Raw genomic sequence first — 19,768 nt, forward strand, 5'->3', positions numbered from 1 at the left:
GGCTAAGTCAGTTGATGAACTTAATCACAAACGGCTCTGCTAGAGGCGCAGAGCTTAAAGAATGAAGAACTGGGAAGGGTGATCTAGATAGCAGATCGCTGATAGCTTAGGTCTATCAGTATGTATCTGAACCTGAGTCTCAGATAGTATTCTTTTTTCCATCCCCTCACCTTGTATGGTAGTGAGGTTTATATAGAGTGTACCTTCGAATCTCCTTCGTTGGATGCACTTGAGCCTTCTTCGAGTAGTCGTTGGATCTTATCAGTTAGATCCGTTGAGCAATAGACTTCTACTAGTTTGGGCTAGTAGAGGACTCCTTAGATAACCTTTAGGTTATGCGATGATTATCCCTTCGATAATGATTATCCGCAGCCGTCAATTCGAGTCTGCCATCATTAGGGTGATTACCCTAATCCATAAGTAGGATTAGGGCACGCTTGCGCCGAATAAGCTTTCTTCTTCAGCAAGCCATCTTCCGGATCCGGTTCGCTCGGGAGCTAGTCGGATCTCTCCCTCTCGATCGGGGTCGAGGGTCGGACCAGGTATGAACCCGGTCTGATCATAATCTCTCCATATCATGAGCCCCCCAGACCAAGCGTTCGGTCGATCCCGAGGGCTTGGTTTTTAACTGAGTTCGTCGTCAGGTGATAATCTCTGCGTGCTTCATTAAATGTCATATCACATTTAATGCGGTGGTCACTTTTCCTCGAGCGTTGTGAGTGTAAGGCCACATATCTCCTTGCAGTTGATCTGTCGTGGCTCACGTCATCCAAGCGACGGTTTCCGAACGCCTATTTCGGATTCGTGAGTTCAAACTTTCAAAACGTCTTTCAATCTTGATCGCTGATTTTGAATCAATCTCGATCGTTCGATTCCCCGAACACTCGTGCGGGAGTTTTAAAAGCGGTTCGTTGTCTTCGTAGGTTTCATTCTTCCTGTCTGGAATTTGAACCTTTGTTGTCTGCTTCGCGCCTTCCTGCTCTCAAGCTTCCGCCTCACTGAATCAATAAGTTTACTGGTCTTTTTCTTTTTGTAGTTTACTGAAACAAGTAATGGCGGATGATAGGGCTTCTCTGGTATCCAGTGTTGGTAATAGCAGTGAGGCTTTTGCTTCTCCTGCTCCCGAACAGTCGGATAGTGATAACAAAACCCTAACTGTCCTCTGGCGCGAGTTCGCTGAAGTTTCTCAAAAAGGTTTTGAAAGAAAAACCGAAACTTCTCCTGTCCTTCTCGAGTCTGGATCTTCCAAGATTGTCGAGTCTTCTAGGCATCCTCAAACTTCCAGGTCCGATGGTGGACCTGGCTCTGTTCCCTCCATTTACGATGAGGAAACCCTTCTTTCAGCTGTCCAAAATTTTGATCTTCCTTCCTCATATTAGGTTAGGGCTCCCCACCCTGATGAGAGGGTTGATTCATCCCTTTCGGGTGAATTTTCTCTGTATATAGATGCACTGGAAAGCGGGGTTCGCTTTCCCTTTTTTAATCCTTTGTTCTCCGCAGATTCGAATCATTGGAACATTTGTCCCGGAATGCTCCTCCCCAATAGCTGGCGTCTTATCGTCGGCTTCTTGAGTTTGTGTTTTGAACTTGGCATTACGCCATCTCTTTCTCTCTTTGTACATTTTCATGTTCTTTCTATCTCCCATCCTCCCGGATGGGTTTTTTTGTCCAAACGCAATAAGGCTGAACTTGATTGGAGGAGCAGCATCCTTGTCAAAGGAACTTGCCCTTCTAACCACAAAAGATGGCGCGAACGATACTTTTTCTGTCGAGCGCCTCCATCAGATCTTAACTTCCCAACCACCTGGAGGAGGTGTACTTCTTCTTCCGAGAATAACCGAGGCCTTCCCTTATCCAGAGAAGACGAGGCGGCCATCAGGAAGATCAAATCCATTCCGTGGTATCAGGAGATACATGGATTTGAAATGGACTATAACTCCATCCTTCAGTATTGGGGCTTGGCTCATTGTGAGCTTCTAACCACCATCCTTTAATTTGACTGAAGTGATATGTTTTTAATTCTGACTCTTGTCCTTCTTCTTTGCAGTGCCTCCAAGAATGAACCCTGAAAGCTTGCGGGTGAAGGCCGCCAGGGCCGTTGTGACAGCCGAGCAACGATCGCCCAGAGCCTTGACCGTAGATCAAGAGGCTTCTATTCCCTCTCCCGACCCCTCTTATAGGGGTATCAGGAATATCAGGCCCATGGTTGATGCTTCGGGTAAAGGGAAGAAACCGATGGTGGAGAGGTCTAATGTCTCTTCCTCCGCCCGAACCAAGAGGAGGCATGATACAATTGATGCTCCCTCCAATAAAAAATCCAAAGCTTCAACGGATGGTGAGGAGGTCTTTATCCCCCAGTGGACCCTGAAGCTGACCGACAGGGTGACTCGGGATCCCGAGAAAGCTGCAGAATGGAGCTCCCTCAGTCTTGCTCCTTCTGATCGCCAGGAATTTGAAGCCCTGGATGACACATCCCTTGTTAGTCAATCTACAAGGTACCGGTCTTCTTGCTTAGTTATTTTTTCATAATTCCTTATTACTTCTTCTGATATTTTCCGTCTTCCCAGGAATGCTGTGTTGAGCTTTTATCAACACATGGAAGCATTGAGCCGGGTTGGTCGCACCTGACTCCTTGCTTTGCAAACCTGTGAAGAGAGTTTGGCGAAAGCCAATTCCCGAAATAGACCAGTGACTGCAGCTGCCGTGGAGCTGCGGAAAAAGCATGAGGAAGAAGTGATCTCCCTCAAGGAGGCCCTCGAAGCGTCGAAGATTCGTGCCGCTGCTGCCGAGCGCGAGGCCAGGAAGCAAAAAGCAGCTGCCACGTTGTTTGGTGACAGGCTTGAATTCAAATGTAGGGAGCTCGAAGAACATCTGAAGTTGGCGATCCTTAGCAAGCCCGAGCATATAAAGCCAGAGCTTCGGAAGGAGTGTGTTCGGAAATACCTGAACATCGTACCTTTCTCCGAGCTGCTAGGTATCTACAACCTTCAAGCTTATCGCTTGGGGCAGAACGACGTTTGGGAGCGAATCCTCGGATCAATCCCTGCCTTCGACATTGCTCCTTTTCGTGAGGTGTGCCACAAAGAGGTCTTCGGGAAAGTTGGTATGGATCTCCCGGACTGGGCTCAGGAAGAAGATGATCCTTTTCCGGCTGACCCTCAATATGAGGCATACCTGGCTGACGAGCCGGCACTTCCAGAGGAGAAATCACAAGCCGAGTCTCAAGTTGCTGCTGTAGAGGACTCAGCCGATGCCATTCTTGAGGAAGGCTCTTCTCATGCTCCTGAGAAAAGTCCTCCCGACCAGGGTCCCTCGAGCAACAATGAAGAAAAGGCTTAGGGAGTTATCTTTTTGTACAGATTTACCCTCTATTTAATGAATAGACATTTCTTTCTCATGTGGGCCTTTATATTTCCCCGTCTCCTGCCGAAATCTTGCCTTGAATATCAAAGTATTAATGATAAAACTCATCACTTAACTTTACATTCCTCGCCGAATAATAATCTTGTAGAAATATTGTGAAGATGCGTTTCGGGAAGATGCATTAATCTTCCCCACTACTTCATTTATTGCAAAGTCCGCACGTTTCCCTTCTGCGAAGTTCAAACGTTTTCCTGCTTTTGTATACCATTCACTGTTTCCAATGAATCGGAAAAACATCCATTATTTTAATGGCGGTGTGACGATTGGAGGTATCTCTGCATCAGGTGCTCGCTTCCACATGTTTCCATGTGGCATCCCTCCGACCGTTGATCTTGCTTTCTGCGGTTTTCCAAGCGTCATTTCGATCTAGGTCAATTGTCCTTAGCCTTCAACCGTCGTCTTAATACCTGAGGCTTTTTAAAGCCTTCGTGGGTATTCTCCATCTATCCTGTCTTCTGCAAGTTAGATTTGCTAAAGTGTTAAAGCGACCTTTCGTCCTTCGGCCTGCTTCCGTATTCCTCGTACTCCAACAACAGCTCTATCAACTTCTGAACAAGTGAGTTTCTTGATTACTCATCTCTTTCCCCACTTCCCCCCTGAGTAAACCGCACACAGTAGTTATACTTGGGGTTTAGTTATTTGGGTTTGTTGGAAGTAATAAAAAACTAGGGTTTTCCCTCTTGTTGTTGTCGTTTATTTCTGTACTGATACGGCTTGTTTGTTTTCATAGTGGCTCCCAAGATCAATCCGAACTTTATCAGAGCAAAATCTTGCAAGAAAATCGTTCCGTTGGTGGTGGTTGGGGCCAGTGTGGTGGTTTCAGCTAGTGAATCCTCCAAGCGTAAGGCGACTGCTGCCGGTGAATCTTCAAGTCAGATTCCCGTAGTTTCTATTGATATCGTCCCTGCGCCTCCTTTGCCCGAAGTGATCGCTCGTCTTTCCCAGGAAGATCTTGATCACTCCGTTGCCGATGGTGCTGCCCCTGCTGGTGAGTCTGTTGGTGCACCCCCGAAAGAGACTCTTCGGGCATCTGAGGCAACTATGTTGGCGTCTGATGAAGGTGTGGTCCCAGCAGGTGCTGCTCCTATTTCCAACTCTAGTGCTTGTTTGGCATCCTCCTCCTCTTCTTCCGAGTTGGAGGATTTTGCCACTAGGAAGCGCCGTCGGGTGACAAGTGATGCAGCTCATCCTTCTCTTGGGGTAGCTCATCCTTCTCATCCTTCGCCTGAATTAGTGTCAAATGAGTTTGACAGAGCGTTAGAATGGTGTACTGCTGCTCAAATGACTTCGAGAGTGCAGTTCTTTCCAAACTTCCCAGATGAAGTCTTTACGAAGTCACTTGGTGATGTAAGTCTTTCTTCATTATCCTCGATTCTGAAAAATTACTTTTCGCTCCTCGCTAACTCGGAAGTTGTTTGCGGGGAGTCTTGTTGGTAACTTCCACAACCAAGTGGAAGCAAGTTACTAGGCTCGATAGATTGAGCAATGAAGTTTCTAGGCTTCGGGAAATCTCCGAAGCTAAAGATGTTGAGATTGCTCGCCTTCGGAATCTAGCTTGGGAGGTGGTAGGAGAAAAAAATTCGATGATTGGTCGTCTTCGGTCAGACTTCGATGATGCCGGGGAGAAGATCCGGCGATCGGAGCGAACAGTTGGAAAGTCGGGAGCCAAAGGATCTCGAAACGTTACCCGAAAGGCAAGTTGTCGTTCCTTTGCCCAAATTCCTTCCAACTGATGTTCGCAGAGCCTGCGTCTTCAAGTATTTACACAGTAAGCCTTTTGTTGATATGCTGAATGCTTATAACTTCCAGGCGTACCGGGATGGTGAGAACGAAGTATGGGAATCAATATTAAGGAAGGATCCTCATTTTGATACGACTCCCTACAATCGTTGTTTTCCATCCTGAAGTATTTACCGACCTGGGTATTCCTCCTCCCGACTGGACCAAGGATAAGATTGATCCTCCACCTTCCGATCCAGATATTATGCATTATCTGGAAGATTCTCTTGTTTATTCTCCCTTGGAAGAAGTCAATTATGATAAGCTTGTACTGAATGCGAGTTTGGTCGAGGACCATACTTCTCCTGGACAAGCTGGACAAAGAGTATGAAATTGCGGAGGATTTTATGCATACCGAAATATTTTTGTAATCCTCATTTCTTCTCTTCTTTTCCTTGTATCCCCACCAATGGTTGACTCATATGTTTGTTCTAGCAAAGTCGCGTTGATCTTGTATAACTTCTCAATAGTCACCTATGATGACTTTCTTTTTTGACCGAAGATTGTATCCAGCTCTTGTAATTGTTTTGATACTGGCCTCTTTGGATCTTTTGAAGAAATAAGAAATTAACTTTATCTTGAACTTTGCTAGCCACTTGAATTGCTGTTGCATTAGGTCTTAGTTGTTTGAAACAATGCCTTTACTTAAGGATTTCCGGAGAAATACAATAAGTCTGAGAAGGAACTCACTCGGGTTTTAAACCGATGCCTTTACTTAAGGATTTCCGGAGAAATACAATAAGTCTGAGAAGGAACTCACTCGGGTTTTAAACCGATGCCTTATAGTTGGATCTTGTTCTTGAATGTGGTGTATGATGCCCCCCAATCAAAAGATAGTTTGTTGAAAGCCAAAAATTGCATTGATTGAGTTGAAAATGATTACATCGCAAACAAAATTGAAATCATCCTCAAGGATAAAACTTTTTGAGATGCCTAGCATTCCACGAACGATCCAACTCTTTTTGGGTGTTGATGTTCTTCAGCCTGTAAGCTCCTGAACCGACCGGTTTCACAACCATATAAGGTCCTTCCCAGGAAGGGTCTAATTTTCTTTGGTGACGCGGGTCGGAAGCTAGGGTGTTTCTCAACACCAAATCTCCGGCTAAGTACCGACGATTCTTCACTCAAGTATTATAATGAGACGCTATCCTTCTTTGATAATGTTGAGTTCGTGCTATTGCCTTTGCCCGAACTTCGTCCAACAAATCAAGACTATCAAGCAGCCCTTGTTCATTTGCTTTTTCCTCGAACTCACGATCCCGTAATGTCCCCGCCATTATCTCCACTGGTGCCAATGCTTCGGATCCATATGCCAACTCTGAATGGAGTTTCTCCCTGTGGGTGTTCGAACCGTAGTTCTATAAGCCCACAATACATTATGAAGTTCTTCGACCCAAGAAGCTTTGTCGGCTTCGAGTCTTCTCTTTATTCCTTCCAAGAGCGTTCGGTTAGTAACCTCTACCTGTCCATTGCTTTGGGGGTATGCCACCGAGGACATATGATGCTCGATCATATATGTTCCACGGAATTGCTCAAATTGTGGACAAGTCGAACCGAGTACCATGGTCGGTGACAATAATCTTTGGAATCCCAAAGCGATATATGATTGATTCAAGCACAAATTTCTCCACTTTTTTCTCAGTAATTGCCGCCGATTGCGGCTTCTACCCATTTTGTGAAGTAATCAATTGCTACTATCGAGATATTCCCGTCCGCTTTGATGCCTTGGTGAATTTGCCCATGATATCAATTCCCCACATTGCAAAGGGAATGGGATTTAGAATTGAAGTCATAGTTTCCGCGGCGCTTCGATCTTGTAGCATGAATTTGACTGGTTACCACATCGACTAACGTACTCCATAGCAGCCTCTTGGACCTTAGGCCAATATAACCCAAGTCTCAGAATTTTGTGAGCCAGGGCTCGTCCACCCATGTGAGCTCCACAAATTCCTTCATGCACCTTAGCCAAAGCTGATTTTGCTCCTTCGGGGCCTACACATCTCATAAGGGGTCCAGCATAAGATCTTTTGTATAGTCTCCCATTCTGAATGACAAATCTAGCTGATCGAATCTTGATCAACCTTGCCTCTCTTGGATCCTCGGGTAATTTGTCTTCCCTTAGATACTCGATTATTGGATCCATCCAAGAACGTTACGCTTCAATATAAGAAATTTCTTTCTCATGATAACTTGGAAAAGTTATCTCTTCAATGTAGACCGAAGGGTCTAGATTCTTTTCCTTGGCATTGGCTAGTCGGGATAGCTCATCTACCACTGAATTTTCATTCCTCGAAATATGAGATATCTTCAAATTCCAAAATTGGTTTTGAAATGCCTGCACTATCTCTTGATATTTTCTGCAAGCGTGGTTCTTTATTACCATACTCCCCCTGGACTTGGTTGACTATAAATTGAGAGTCACTATAAATAGTAACATCTGCAATAGATAATGCTTTTGACAACCGAAGTCCTGCTATCAAAGCCTCATATTCTGCTTCGTTATTACTTGCGTCAAATGCGAATCTCAAAGCATATCGAATAATAAATCCTGCTGGACTTTTTAATAGAATTCCAGCTCCTGCTCCATCTTTATTACTCGAACCATCCACATATACCTCCCAAGTGGTTGGTATAATGGGATTCTCAATGGTGAGTTCCACTTGGTGCAGTAGTTTCTACTACAAAGTCGGCTAATGCCCGAGCCTTGATTGCGATTCGGGCTTAAAGCTCACTTGGAACTCGCTGAGTTCAACCGACCGAGGACACCATCCTTCCGGACAAATCAGGTTTGTTAAGAACTTTACTAAGAGGAAAAGTTGTAAATACCTCAATTGGATGAGCCCGAAAATACGGCCTTAGGCTTCCCTGGCGGCCATCATGAGAGCCGAGCTTGCTTCTCAATCTGTGAATATCTTGTCTCCGCATCTAGCAACACGTGGCTTACATAGTAAATCGGCCACCTTGTTTTTTATCTTTTCCCGAACAAGTACCGCACCGACCGCCGAAAGGGACGTCGCTAGATATAGCTGTAATATTTCCCCCTTCTCTCGGTCCGGACAGAGGATCGGTGGTTGTCCAAGTGCTTCTTTTAATTCCTCGAAAGCTTTTTCGGCACTCTTCAGTCCACTTTGCTTCCTTATTGCCCTTCAAGTCTTTAAGTGCCTTGAAGAAAGGCAAACATTTTTCTCCGGACTTGGAGATGAATCGATTTAAAGCAAGCAACTCTCCCCGTTAAACACTTGTACATCCCGAACGGTTTTGGGAGCCTCCATATCAATCAAAGCTTGTATTTTGGCAGGATTAGCCTCAATTCCCCTCTGTGATACCATGAATCCCAAAAATTTGCCTTGAGGAGACTCCAAAGGCACATTTTTCTGGGTTTAGCTTCATTTGATGTTTCCGCAGTACTGAGAATACCTCAGTCAAATCTACAATATGATTTGCTTTTGTAAAGCTTTTCACTAGCATGTCGTCAACATAAGCTTCAACATTCTTTCCTATCAGCTCTTTGAAAATCTTGTTGACGGCCCCCTCGATATGTTGCTCCTGCATTCTTCGGGCCAAAAGGCATGACCTTGTAATAATAGCTCTCACGATCAGTCATGAAAGCCGTATACTTCTCATACTCCTTATTCATAAGGATCTGATTATACCCTGAGTAGGCATCCATGAAACTTAAAGTTTCATATCCTGCAGTCGCATCTATCAAGAGGTAATGCCGAGGCAATGGGTAGCAATCTTTTGGGCAAGCTTTGTTAAGATCTGTGTAGTCTGTACACATCCTCCACTTCCCATTCGCCTTTTTTACCATTACCACGTTGGCCAACCAAGTTGGGCACTCAATTGGTTCTATGAAACCAGAATTCTTAAGTTTTTCAACTTTGCTTGAACGGCTTCATACTTTTCAATGGAGAAATTTCTTCTTTTCTCGTATCACTTGGTTTAGCCTTAGGGTCTATCCGAGTTTGTGCTCTGCAATGGCCGATCGATTCCGGGCATGTCCTCATGAGACCATGCAAATACATCTTTATTCTGTTGAAGAAAAAACTTCAACTCATCTTTAAATTCTTCTAGCTGTTCAGACCCGATATAAGTAATCTTTTTCTCATCCTGGGTACACAGCTGGATTTGTTCCAGCTTCTCCACTGGTTCGGGTCTTTGCATCTCTGTCTCTTCCCGATCATCTCGAACTTCTATGGGGAGGGCAGTTACCTTCCTTGGGCCCTCCTTGTCTTTTAAATAGGCAACATAACACCGCCGAGAGATCTTCCGGTCGAGGAGACTTGACCAATTCCCATATCAGTCGGGAATTTTATCTTCAGGTGCTTTGTCAAAACAATAGCACCTATCTTGGATAAAGATGGTCGCCCGAGAATCATATTGTAAGCTGGCAGTTACCTTCCTTGCTAAAGGTGATAGAATCTTCACCATTCAACTTCTTCCGCTTCTGCGTCTCTCCGGTTCCAACAAATTTGGATTTTGTTTTCAGACTCCGGAGTGATTCGGGTTCTGATCCCCCGAAGATGGTAAGGATCGGTGACCGAGTAGCTTCAATCACCTCCTTGCCTTTCTTAGACTTCGGGGCCTCCCTTGATTGTTCCGAACTAACCGAACGATCCCTTTTAGGAGCAGCCGCACGTGGCTCACGTGGCTCCTCCCTTCTTTCTCGCTAACAAAGCTGGATGAGATGTCCCCGAGATATCAATCTCTCAATATCTGCCTTCAGATGACGACAGTCATTAGTATAATGACCATAGTCCTTGTGGAATCGGCAATACTTTTCTCGATCCTGCTGCTCTCCGGGTTTCAAAAGAATTTTAGGCGGCCACTTTAAAATATTTTTTCTTTGAGGATATTCAAAATATCAGCTTGAGGAGCATTCAATGGAGTGTACTCACTTTTACCGGGGGACCTTTGGCGCCAAGGCTGAGATTTTCCAACTCGATCACGAACATTTTTCTTTGGCTTTCGCTTTCGCTCAGAGCCTTCTACAGTTCCTTATTGGAGACTTTATTATCTCCTTGGCGCGCATCTAGAATCTCCATGACTTCAGCCTCGCTTCGGCATCTCTCGTACCAACTCAGCATAAGTCGCAGGCATATCCCGTAGTAATAACTCCGGGGAGTTTCCGATTAGTGAGTCCCGTGAATAGAGCAGTTTTGGCTACTTGTTCATCCAAATTTTCTATCTCCATCGTCACTTTGTTGAATCTTTTCAGAAACTCTCTGATTGATTCGCTCTTTCCTTGTTTGACAGTAAACAAGGTTTCTTCCGTTTTCTTGACCTGTATTCCACTCTGGAATCGCCCTATGAATTGGCACGCCAATTCGTCAAGTTTACGATCCTTCCAGAGGGGAGGTTCGAAAACCACTTTTGTGCTTGCTCCAGTAAGTGATGAACCAAAACCCCGCATAAAATTTCATCGAATTACTCGAAACCGCCATGGTCCGTTGGTAATAGCCGATGTGAGCTGTTGGATCTCCGGAGCCATCGAATGTTGAAAAGGTAGGCAAACGGAAGTTACGGGGAAACTGATATCCCGCAATTGGCTCGGCAAAGGGAGTCTTCCAAATGACTGAGTAAATATCCTCAGTTATTCTTCCCTTAGCCAACTGCCTTAATTTCTCATTGATGTTGGCCAATTCCTGACCAATCTGGGTCGGGTGATCTTCAGCAATATGATCACGACCTCGATTAACATGATCATCCCGTGCTACTCAATCATCACGAACAGCCCGTCCTTCTTGAGCATTCCTCTCGTCGCGAACTGCTCGATCATCACGAACAGTTCTTCTGACAGTGGGTGAGTGAGTTCTTACCCCTGTATCCAACCTTGTGTTTGAATTAGTTGTACTCTCTTGCGGTCTGTTTAACCGATCGTCTCGCCTCGGTTGATCATCGATCCTCCTAAGTCCTCGGTCTCCTTCACGGAAATTCTGATCGATATTCCGGTCTTCAGCCAATCTCTGGTCACGTGGCAATGCACGTCTCCCCGAATCACGCCGATCGGGCTCTTGTGGTAAAACCACTCGTCGGTGAGCATGCGGAGTGCTTGGCTCACCTCCAAGAGTTGAATCTTTACCTGATCCAATTGATCTTGGATTGTATCAGGAGGAGGATTACGTCCTCCCTGGCCACCATCTACCTCGATAGGATTTTGGCTTTCCTGGGGAATATCTGGATTATTCACTCCGGGGATCGAACACCGGAATTGCGTTGTGCAGCGGCTGCTGCGGCTGCTGATCTAGTCACCATGGCTTTTCAAGTTGTTTCCCACAGACGGCGCCAATTGATGCGTCCAAAATCTGCTCAGCCCTTAGATCTCCTCGTGATGTCCTGCAAAATGAAAGCGTCAGATGTGGCCCGACCGCGGGGGTCGGGAGGCCACCTCCGAAGGCTAAGTCAGTTGATGAACTTAATCACAAACGGCTCTGCTAGAAGCGCAGAGCTTAAAGAATGAAGAACTGGGAAGGGTGATCTAGATAGAAGATCGCTGATAGCTTAGGTCTATCAGTATGTATCTGAACCTGAGTCTCAGATAGTATTCTTTTTTCCATCCCCTCACCTTGTATGGTAGTGAGGTTTATATAGAGTGTACCTTCGAATCTCCTTCGTTGGATGCACTTGAGCCTTCTTCGGGTAGTCGTTGGATCTTATCAGTTAGATCCGTTGAGCAATAGACTTCTACTAGTTTGGGCTAGTAGATGACTCCTGAGATAACCTTTAGGTTATGCGATGATTATCCCTTCGATAATGATTATCCGCAGCCGTCAATTCGAGTCTGCCATCATTAGGGTGATTACCCTAATCCATAAGTAGGATTAGGGCACGCTTGCAGCCGAATAAGCTTTCTTCTTCAGCAAGCCATCTTCCGGATCCGGTTCGCTCGGGAGCTAGTCGGATCTCTCCCTCTCGACCGGGGTCGAGGGTTGGACCAGGTATGAACCCGGTCTGATCATAATCTCTCCATATCAGCTGCGGACGGTAAAGATTTTGCTACATGTACAAAAGACAATCCAACAACAATGTGAGAATAAAATGCAAGAGTTTAATTGTAAATATAACTCTTTATTTTTGCATTCAAAGGTTTTAAAAATTTATAAATTTACGAGGCGTCTAATCCTTTCCTCGTCTAACCGGAGATTAGCAATTCTTGGGTTTGATTATTCAGGAATCAACGCATTTCTGGATGGAAATCCGGTGGCCTTAGAGATTTTATTTAATCCTCTGCAAACCTCAGCGAAGGTATTGAAGAAGTTCCAGATCGCAGTTCCATCGGTGACAACATAGTTAACGGTGCTTTCGGAAAGTTATCCAATGGAAAACTCTGTCGAATTAACTGAACTATCACTCCTAGGGCAGATAATGGAACACGTTGAAAGCAAGGAAGCCAAAATTTTCATGTTAAGTGAAGATTCTCAAAGAGTCAGAAAAAATAAATCTGTATCCAGGTTATGAAAGACCTGCATCCGAAGAATAATTGACATTAATGAGCTCACTACATCTCACATCCGTAACTAAACCAACAAAGGGTTTCTACTTTTCTAGTCAATATAAAACAATGAAATAACGACAGTTTTTCTCTGAATAAATATGTAATAAAACTGAGATGAACAAGGAAGAATCAAATAGACCTGAAATTCAAAGGCATTCACGAGGAAATTTCCTATTGCCGCAAGGCCCGTAACATCCGCTCCTGCTACTATAAATGTTTAGGTTCGTTTAAAACTGAATAATAGGGCCTAAAATAATGAGTCTGTTTGAGTTAAGGAATGAACTAAGAACCAGAGACATCAAGCCGCTCCAGGTTCACCTCCTCGATAGGGAAGTAAAGTTGCCTCAAGAGTTTTCTTTGCTGTTGGAGAACCGTTGATTAACCAGGGCGAACGAGAAAAGGGATCAGAGTCATGAATCGGGTTGAGTAAGGCGCCCGTTTCGTAAATTTGCAAACTTTGAAAACCTTGAATATAAAAACAAAAAGTCATATTTACAATTAAACCCTTACCGTTCGATTGCCTTTTGTAGTTGTGGCAAAATCTCCAACGGCAGCAGGCTGCTGCAAATAAAATTAGACTAGGGTCTTCACAGGATTTGGGCTTGTAAATTGAATATATATATATATATATATATATATATGATGAAAAATAGGTATTATTTTAACTGTTAGATCAACACATTCATTATATGTGACAATCTCTCATCACTCATTAGGTACTTATTGGAAGATACCCTTGAAAAAAGAGAAGCCAACCTAAGGCAAGGTGCCAAGGCCCCAAAAAAATCCATTTTCTGTGAATCGATTGAATTCCTTTTGTTCTTGAATAAATTATGGTCAGATTAGAGTTGAATATATAGCTAATGCTGGTATGGCCAAGTCAAACCCAACCTTACAACCTTATAAGTTATTTTTGATAAAAATATAGAATTACACATTATTTTATTGTTTTCTTATTAAACATAGAGCAAATTGCACTGACACCTCAAAATAGAGGCCTTAAAGCATTGACAACCTACTTTATGTTTCAAAAGCACAGAGACTCTAAAATTAAATTTTCATTAGATATATTTGTCAAATTTATCAATGAAAACAGTTAAATTATTGTTTATTTTCAAAAATATCCGAATAATAAACAGTATTTGAAAGGTTTTCAGTGACAAATTAGACAAATATATCCAATTAAAATCCAATTTTGGGTCTCTGTACTTTTTAAACATTAAGGCAGGTTGTCAGTGCTTTAATGGTGCTAGTGCAATTTGCTCTTAAACATAATATCTTGTATAATATTTTATCCTAATAGTAATAGTTCTAAACAAAATCAATTTATTTGGTAAAACAAAAATTTAGATCTGAAAATGATATCAGAGGGGTTTACTAGTCACTATGATCCCTCATGGACTGGATACCTCTATTGGGATCCTGGGCAAAGGGGTAAGTCCACACTGGCTCACAAACCATGGCTGGGGTTTAAGTCAACACTCTCTTACCATGACCATTGGCATGAGTACTGGCGCATGTCGGGGTTTCTAATCCAATGCAAATCATAATGATAACACACTACATGAAGTCCAGATACTTCCCCTATGGCACCAACCAACTTGGTTCCATATCCTTCGCAACCTAGGAATGAGAACCCTCACGGGCTGGCTACCGCTATTGGACTCCACTCCCTAACCCTATGGTCATCCACATATTGTTGGGGCGGAAAACTCTCATGACTCCTCACGACACCCGGTCCGCTCCTTGGACGTCCATGAGCCCAACCCTAACATATGCAACCCTACCATTGCATGAACAACAGTGGACCATTGAATCTCCGCACGGACTGGTTACCACTGTAGGATGAATTAGAGTCACGTCACCATCGTCACGGGTCATCCGGCTTTAATTCCCCTGCCGAATGGGTAGTAGTATGTGGGGTACCTAGCCATGCAACTCTAGAGTCTCCCTAGGTATGTCATCCAATAGTTATGATAGTGCTGGAGGCATCAGTGAGCATGTGTCCCATACCACAACCCTTTGATATCTCAAGCCAAAATATCCCAATAGAATACCCTTTCCATCAGAACCACAATACACCAATCATCATCATACCACAATCACAATTGATAAAATACATACAAGAACATTATAAATAGCAAGTATACAATAAGATCAGCATGCTTATTATAGTTACAGCAAGATATACAGTTAAAGAATAGTAAAGAAAGACACTGATCTGGCATGTTCAAGTCATTGCACAAAGATAAGAATGTATATCTTTACCTGTAAATAATTAGAAGCTCTTTAAAAATGCAATCCACAAACAATTATAAAACTTTCAGTAGAAACAGATGACACCTATAAACACGGCTACAAGATTATATAAGTCAAATGAGTCAAACAGACCAATAGCCAAAAAGCCACATACTTACTGTGACCCAGTCGGTCGCTTGGATCAAGCGACCGCCTTGAGCAACCGCCCCAAAACAAGTAAGTTTTCAATCCGAAACTTAGGCTTTTGATCATCCGATTTCAATCCGATTTTAGGATGTTCTCAATCCGAATTTCAAACTAAACACTTGTAGAACCAAGGGGTAAAACGAAACCTTAAAATTAACGCAGATCTGTCACCCAAAATTCCCCCTTGATTAGATCCATCCTTTCCACGAATGCAAGGATTCGTTTTGGACCAGGATCCCATCAAAGACATTGGAAAGAGAGCTACAACTAACCAATTGGGTTACCACTAACAACATGGGGATGGATTAACACCAATCATAAGCTAAAGGAAGAGAAAGGGTGAAAGAAGATCCAATTACCTTAACCAGAATCACCAAATAAAGAAAGGGAAAATCTCCAAATCTCAATCCACGCTCTACTCACCTTCCAGAGTGTTTCCACTGCCTCCTAACTACCAAAAACAGCAATCCCAAATATAATATTTGTTAATTGGGTGAGGATTGCTATTTATAAAGGTCTGGGGGCAAATTAGGGTAAAACCCCGCAACCAGGACCAGGCAGTCACTTGGTTCAAGCAACCGCCTCAAGCAACCGCCCCCTAGTATATTGCTATACAAGGGTGCTTTGCTCAAGGAGTTGAAACCCAAACACAACCTAACCCTAGTCAACACATGGGAGAGGTCTTACCTTTATTCCGGACATCTCTAGACACCACTTGCCTTGATCTAGAGATCCCACTTCCAAGTAAGGCAGGTTCATCATCAAGAGAATCTAGATCCATGGGTTATGGATATGGATCATGGACTTCTATCCGGACACTCCACAAATTAATCCGACTAGACCTTCGGGTTCTTGGATTTGCAATACGGATCCCGGGTTAGAAATACGAGGGTTGTTATAGCTTATTCATTGTGACATTGGCCATGGACTCTCAACTGAAACAAATCATTCAACTAAACTTAGATACAATAGGAACACAAAAAAAAAGATAGATAAACATGAGAAGTTAAAAAAATATGAATCAAAACATAACCAATTAATTTCCTAGAATTGTTTCATCATTCTAATTGCTGCTACGATGGGGGATAAGCTTCATCGTCGAGAGGAAAACAACCCGGATCACCAACTAAGGCCCCTAAATGACCGCTCTGTGATAAAGGAGGTAGGGGTACAGAGACAACCAGGAGGTTTGCCTAGAAGCAGCTACCCTTGGAAGAGTGCGGAATAGCTCACTGATTGAGCGCTCTTGTGCCGAAGATGAACGAGGCTAAGTGATTTGCCAAAGCTGTGGGATGTAAAAATGCATCGGTAGGGGAGCGTTCTGCCTTGGAGGGAAGCACCCGCGTGAGCAAGTGTGGATGAAGCGGAAGCGAGAAGACAAAGAGAGGGAAACTACCTCAGACTCTCCATAATGAAAACTTATACAGAAGAAAACAAAAGAAAATTGAAGAACTGAATATGCTAAGCCAAAGAAATATGCAATTTCTAGGCATTGTCGTTAGGCCAAAAACCAACGCAGATACGGATTCCGAAGTTTAGGGTATCTAGAAGAAACTTTCTTTCTCCAGTGATCAAACAAAAGCTACCAAGAAAGAGTGAAGTGTTGAATGTGCAATAGAGAATGGAATTTAGAAGCTGAAGGTGATTAAACTATTTCCAAAAACCAGCCGACAGAGGAAGAAAGGGTGTGAGTGTGTGTGTGTGTGTGTTTACTTCGTTCGTGTAGCTACTACAAATACTCAAACAAACAGTTGCAGCTTTGCTCACCCTAAGACTCCAAGCTCCAACTCGTTCACAGGTTCTCTCAGACTCTAGGTCTTGAAGATGAACAGAAAAACTGCAGCAAAACAAGGATTAATTCTCCGGGGGTATTTGTGGAATTTAAAGGGTCTTTTAATTCTCTCTTCTTCTTTTTTCAAACAACGGTACTTTCCCCTTGGAATTATAAGATGCTATGCTTGTGCAAACGCTTTCGGCACAAGGTTAGCACTTTTTGGAATTAAAGGGGAACGAGAAGCTTGGCAAAGTGAATACAATGAAAAATTGCAATCAATAAGACTGACCAAAATCAACAGGATGGCCACTTGCTGAATCGGAGTTGGTTTTGCGATACCCTTCTTTGTCAGTGCCCGAACCAGGCGGGGGTCCAAACTGTTAAGAAATCTAACTCTTATGCAGCGGATAATTATCAAGAACAAGTGAGAAGAAAGAAACAATAGACAAGACACAGGGTTTTACTTGGTTCGGTTAGTGACCTACATCCAAGAATGAGATGAGCTCTCACCAAGCTCATGCAATCGTAGAATAACAGAGAAGGATTATAGCCCTAAGATCAGTGACAAATTCTATACATAGACTAGAGAGAAAACAACCGAAAGTATGGATTGACCACACCTGATTCAGTATGCAACCAAAGCTTCAACTCCCTTCCTACGTGAATCTAAGAACACCAAAGCACCAGTGCCTTTCCACGCATCAACAACAGGTGCTGTTACAGTCTACCATGAGAGCCAAGAACCATCACCAAGATCCACACCAGAGCCAACCGAACCCTTCACTTGCAGATGAAGAAGAAGTAGAGAAGAGAACGAGAGCCAGAGAGATCGAGAGGAGAGAGTGATTTCTTCGAATGAATTGAAATCCCTAAACCCCCAATTACATATCATGAGATAAGACCAAGTGCAATTACCCTCTTACCCCTCAAACAAAACCATAAGACAAAGTCTAATCTAATATAATGTAGAAAGACCATACTGCCCTTGTTACATATTACATTCTCCACCTTGACTCTGTTATTTTGCCGATGCATAAACCTGAGAGAAACACAACCCATCAAATAAAATATAAAACAATGTAAAGCAAATTATAGAGATAATAATTTCAATGAGTTTAAGGCAGACTTAAACTTATTAACAGGTACAACTTTAGTCATAATATCTGCAAGGTTAATAGAAGTATCTATCTTACATGTATCAATTAAACCCTTAGCAATTATATCTCTAATGAAATGCAACTTTACATCAACATGCTTTGTTCTTTCATGAAACACACTATTCCTAGTAAGACACAAAGCACTCTGGGAATCACAATAAACAAGAGAATGCAAGTCATGAAAACCAAGCTCCCCTAGAAGCCCCTTAAGCCATATGCATTCCTTCACACCTCCAGACAAGGCAATGTACTTAGCCTCAGTGGTTTAAAGAGCCACCACATGTTGGAGTGTGGACTTCCAACTCACTAGATTTCCACCAAGAGTAAACAAGTATCAAGTTATGGATCTTCTCTTATCGAAATTAGAGGCAAAATCTGAGTCACAATATCCAATAATATCCAGCTTATCAATACAAGAATTATCGTGAACAATTTTATAAGATGCAGAATTTTTCAAATATCTCAACAACCACATAACTGCATCCCAATGTGAATCACATGGCCTACTCATGTATCTACAAACAAGACCAACAGAGTATGCTATATTAGGCCTACAACAAAATAAAAGAATACATGAGACTACCAACACATTCTTGATATGGTCTATCAGTTACAGCAGCATTAGAATCCATTCTAAGCTTGAAATGAGCACCAAGAGGAGTATTAACAGTCCTACTATTATCATGTCCAAACTTGTTAATTTATGAATATAACCAACCTGAGACAAGGTCAAAACACCACTAGGCCTATCCCTATGAATATCAATGCCAAGAATCCTTTTAACAACCCCTAAATCTTTCATTTCAAATTCAGATTTCAACATAGACTTAAGCTTACTGTTGGTGCAACCTAGAGGGGGGGGGGTGATTAGGTTGTACCTAGTGGTTTATAACAATTTTCCGGTTTGGTTGCAATTTCAAAATGGATTGACAGTTCAAGATGAAATCTAATGAAAACAGCAATCACAAACACAGAATTTATAGTGGTTCGACTCTACGAGTCTATGTCCACTTCTCTCTTAGCCTCAAGAGAGTGTTTCCACTAACGAATCTCTTTTAATACAATGGGTAGAGAATCAAACCCTTACAATCTTCTTTACGGGGCAAGAGTACCCTTTACAATCTTCGTTCACGGACAAGAGTATCCAATACAATGAATTCTAATCAACCTAGACTATAATTTAAAATAACCAATTCATAATACGAAAAATATTAGATATTACCTATCAAAGGAGAGTAACACTTTACCCTTTGAGTGCAAGTGATGCAATGAATGAATCAAGAATAACACGCATCAATATACTTCAGTGGCTTTCAATAACTCCAGGCTTTGCTTCAGTGAAAGCTTCAACTTTGGAATATCCCTCAAAGTTAACCGGAGTTGGGAGGACAACAATAATGATAAAAACACCAAAACTTTGCTTTTTCACTTGTGAGTGAATATGTGCTTGATGGGGGAGAAGGATGATTCTCAAATGGGGGTGGTTGGGCTTTTATAGACCTCAAGTTACTGCCCTCCCCATTTCCCCAACGGATATAAAATCTTTGTGAGATTTTGTTCCAGACAGACGTCCATCTGCCCAGACGGTCATCTGTCTCAAAGGTATCCGTTACAAACAGCTGTAGAGGATATTCTCTTTAAACTAGCCGTTATAGTCAAATCTGAGCAAGACGGACGTCCGTCTGGCCTGGACTG

The 19,768-nt window shown here is 42.9% G+C and overlaps 1 protein-coding gene across 1 annotated transcript in view; it reads right to left on the reverse strand.

Moving 5' to 3' along the window:
* LOC149015046 (DEAD-box ATP-dependent RNA helicase 16-like) overlaps positions 1-13,083 on the reverse strand; it is a 57,093-nt gene extending 44,010 nt beyond the window's left edge. Inside the window, exon 1 of the mRNA XM_089155047.1 lies at positions 12,837-13,083. The gene's annotated coding sequence lies outside the window, so the exon portion shown is untranslated. The remainder of the gene's footprint in view (positions 1-12,836) is intronic.
* Between the last annotated feature and the right edge of the window lie 6,685 nt (positions 13,084-19,768).

The sequence above is a fragment of the Hakea prostrata genome, chromosome 5 (assembly GCF_041222555.1).
Source record: "Hakea prostrata isolate BN-2017 chromosome 5, UWA_Hpros_2, whole genome shotgun sequence".
In the NCBI taxonomy this organism is placed as follows: Eukaryota; Viridiplantae; Streptophyta; class Magnoliopsida; order Proteales; family Proteaceae; genus Hakea; species Hakea prostrata.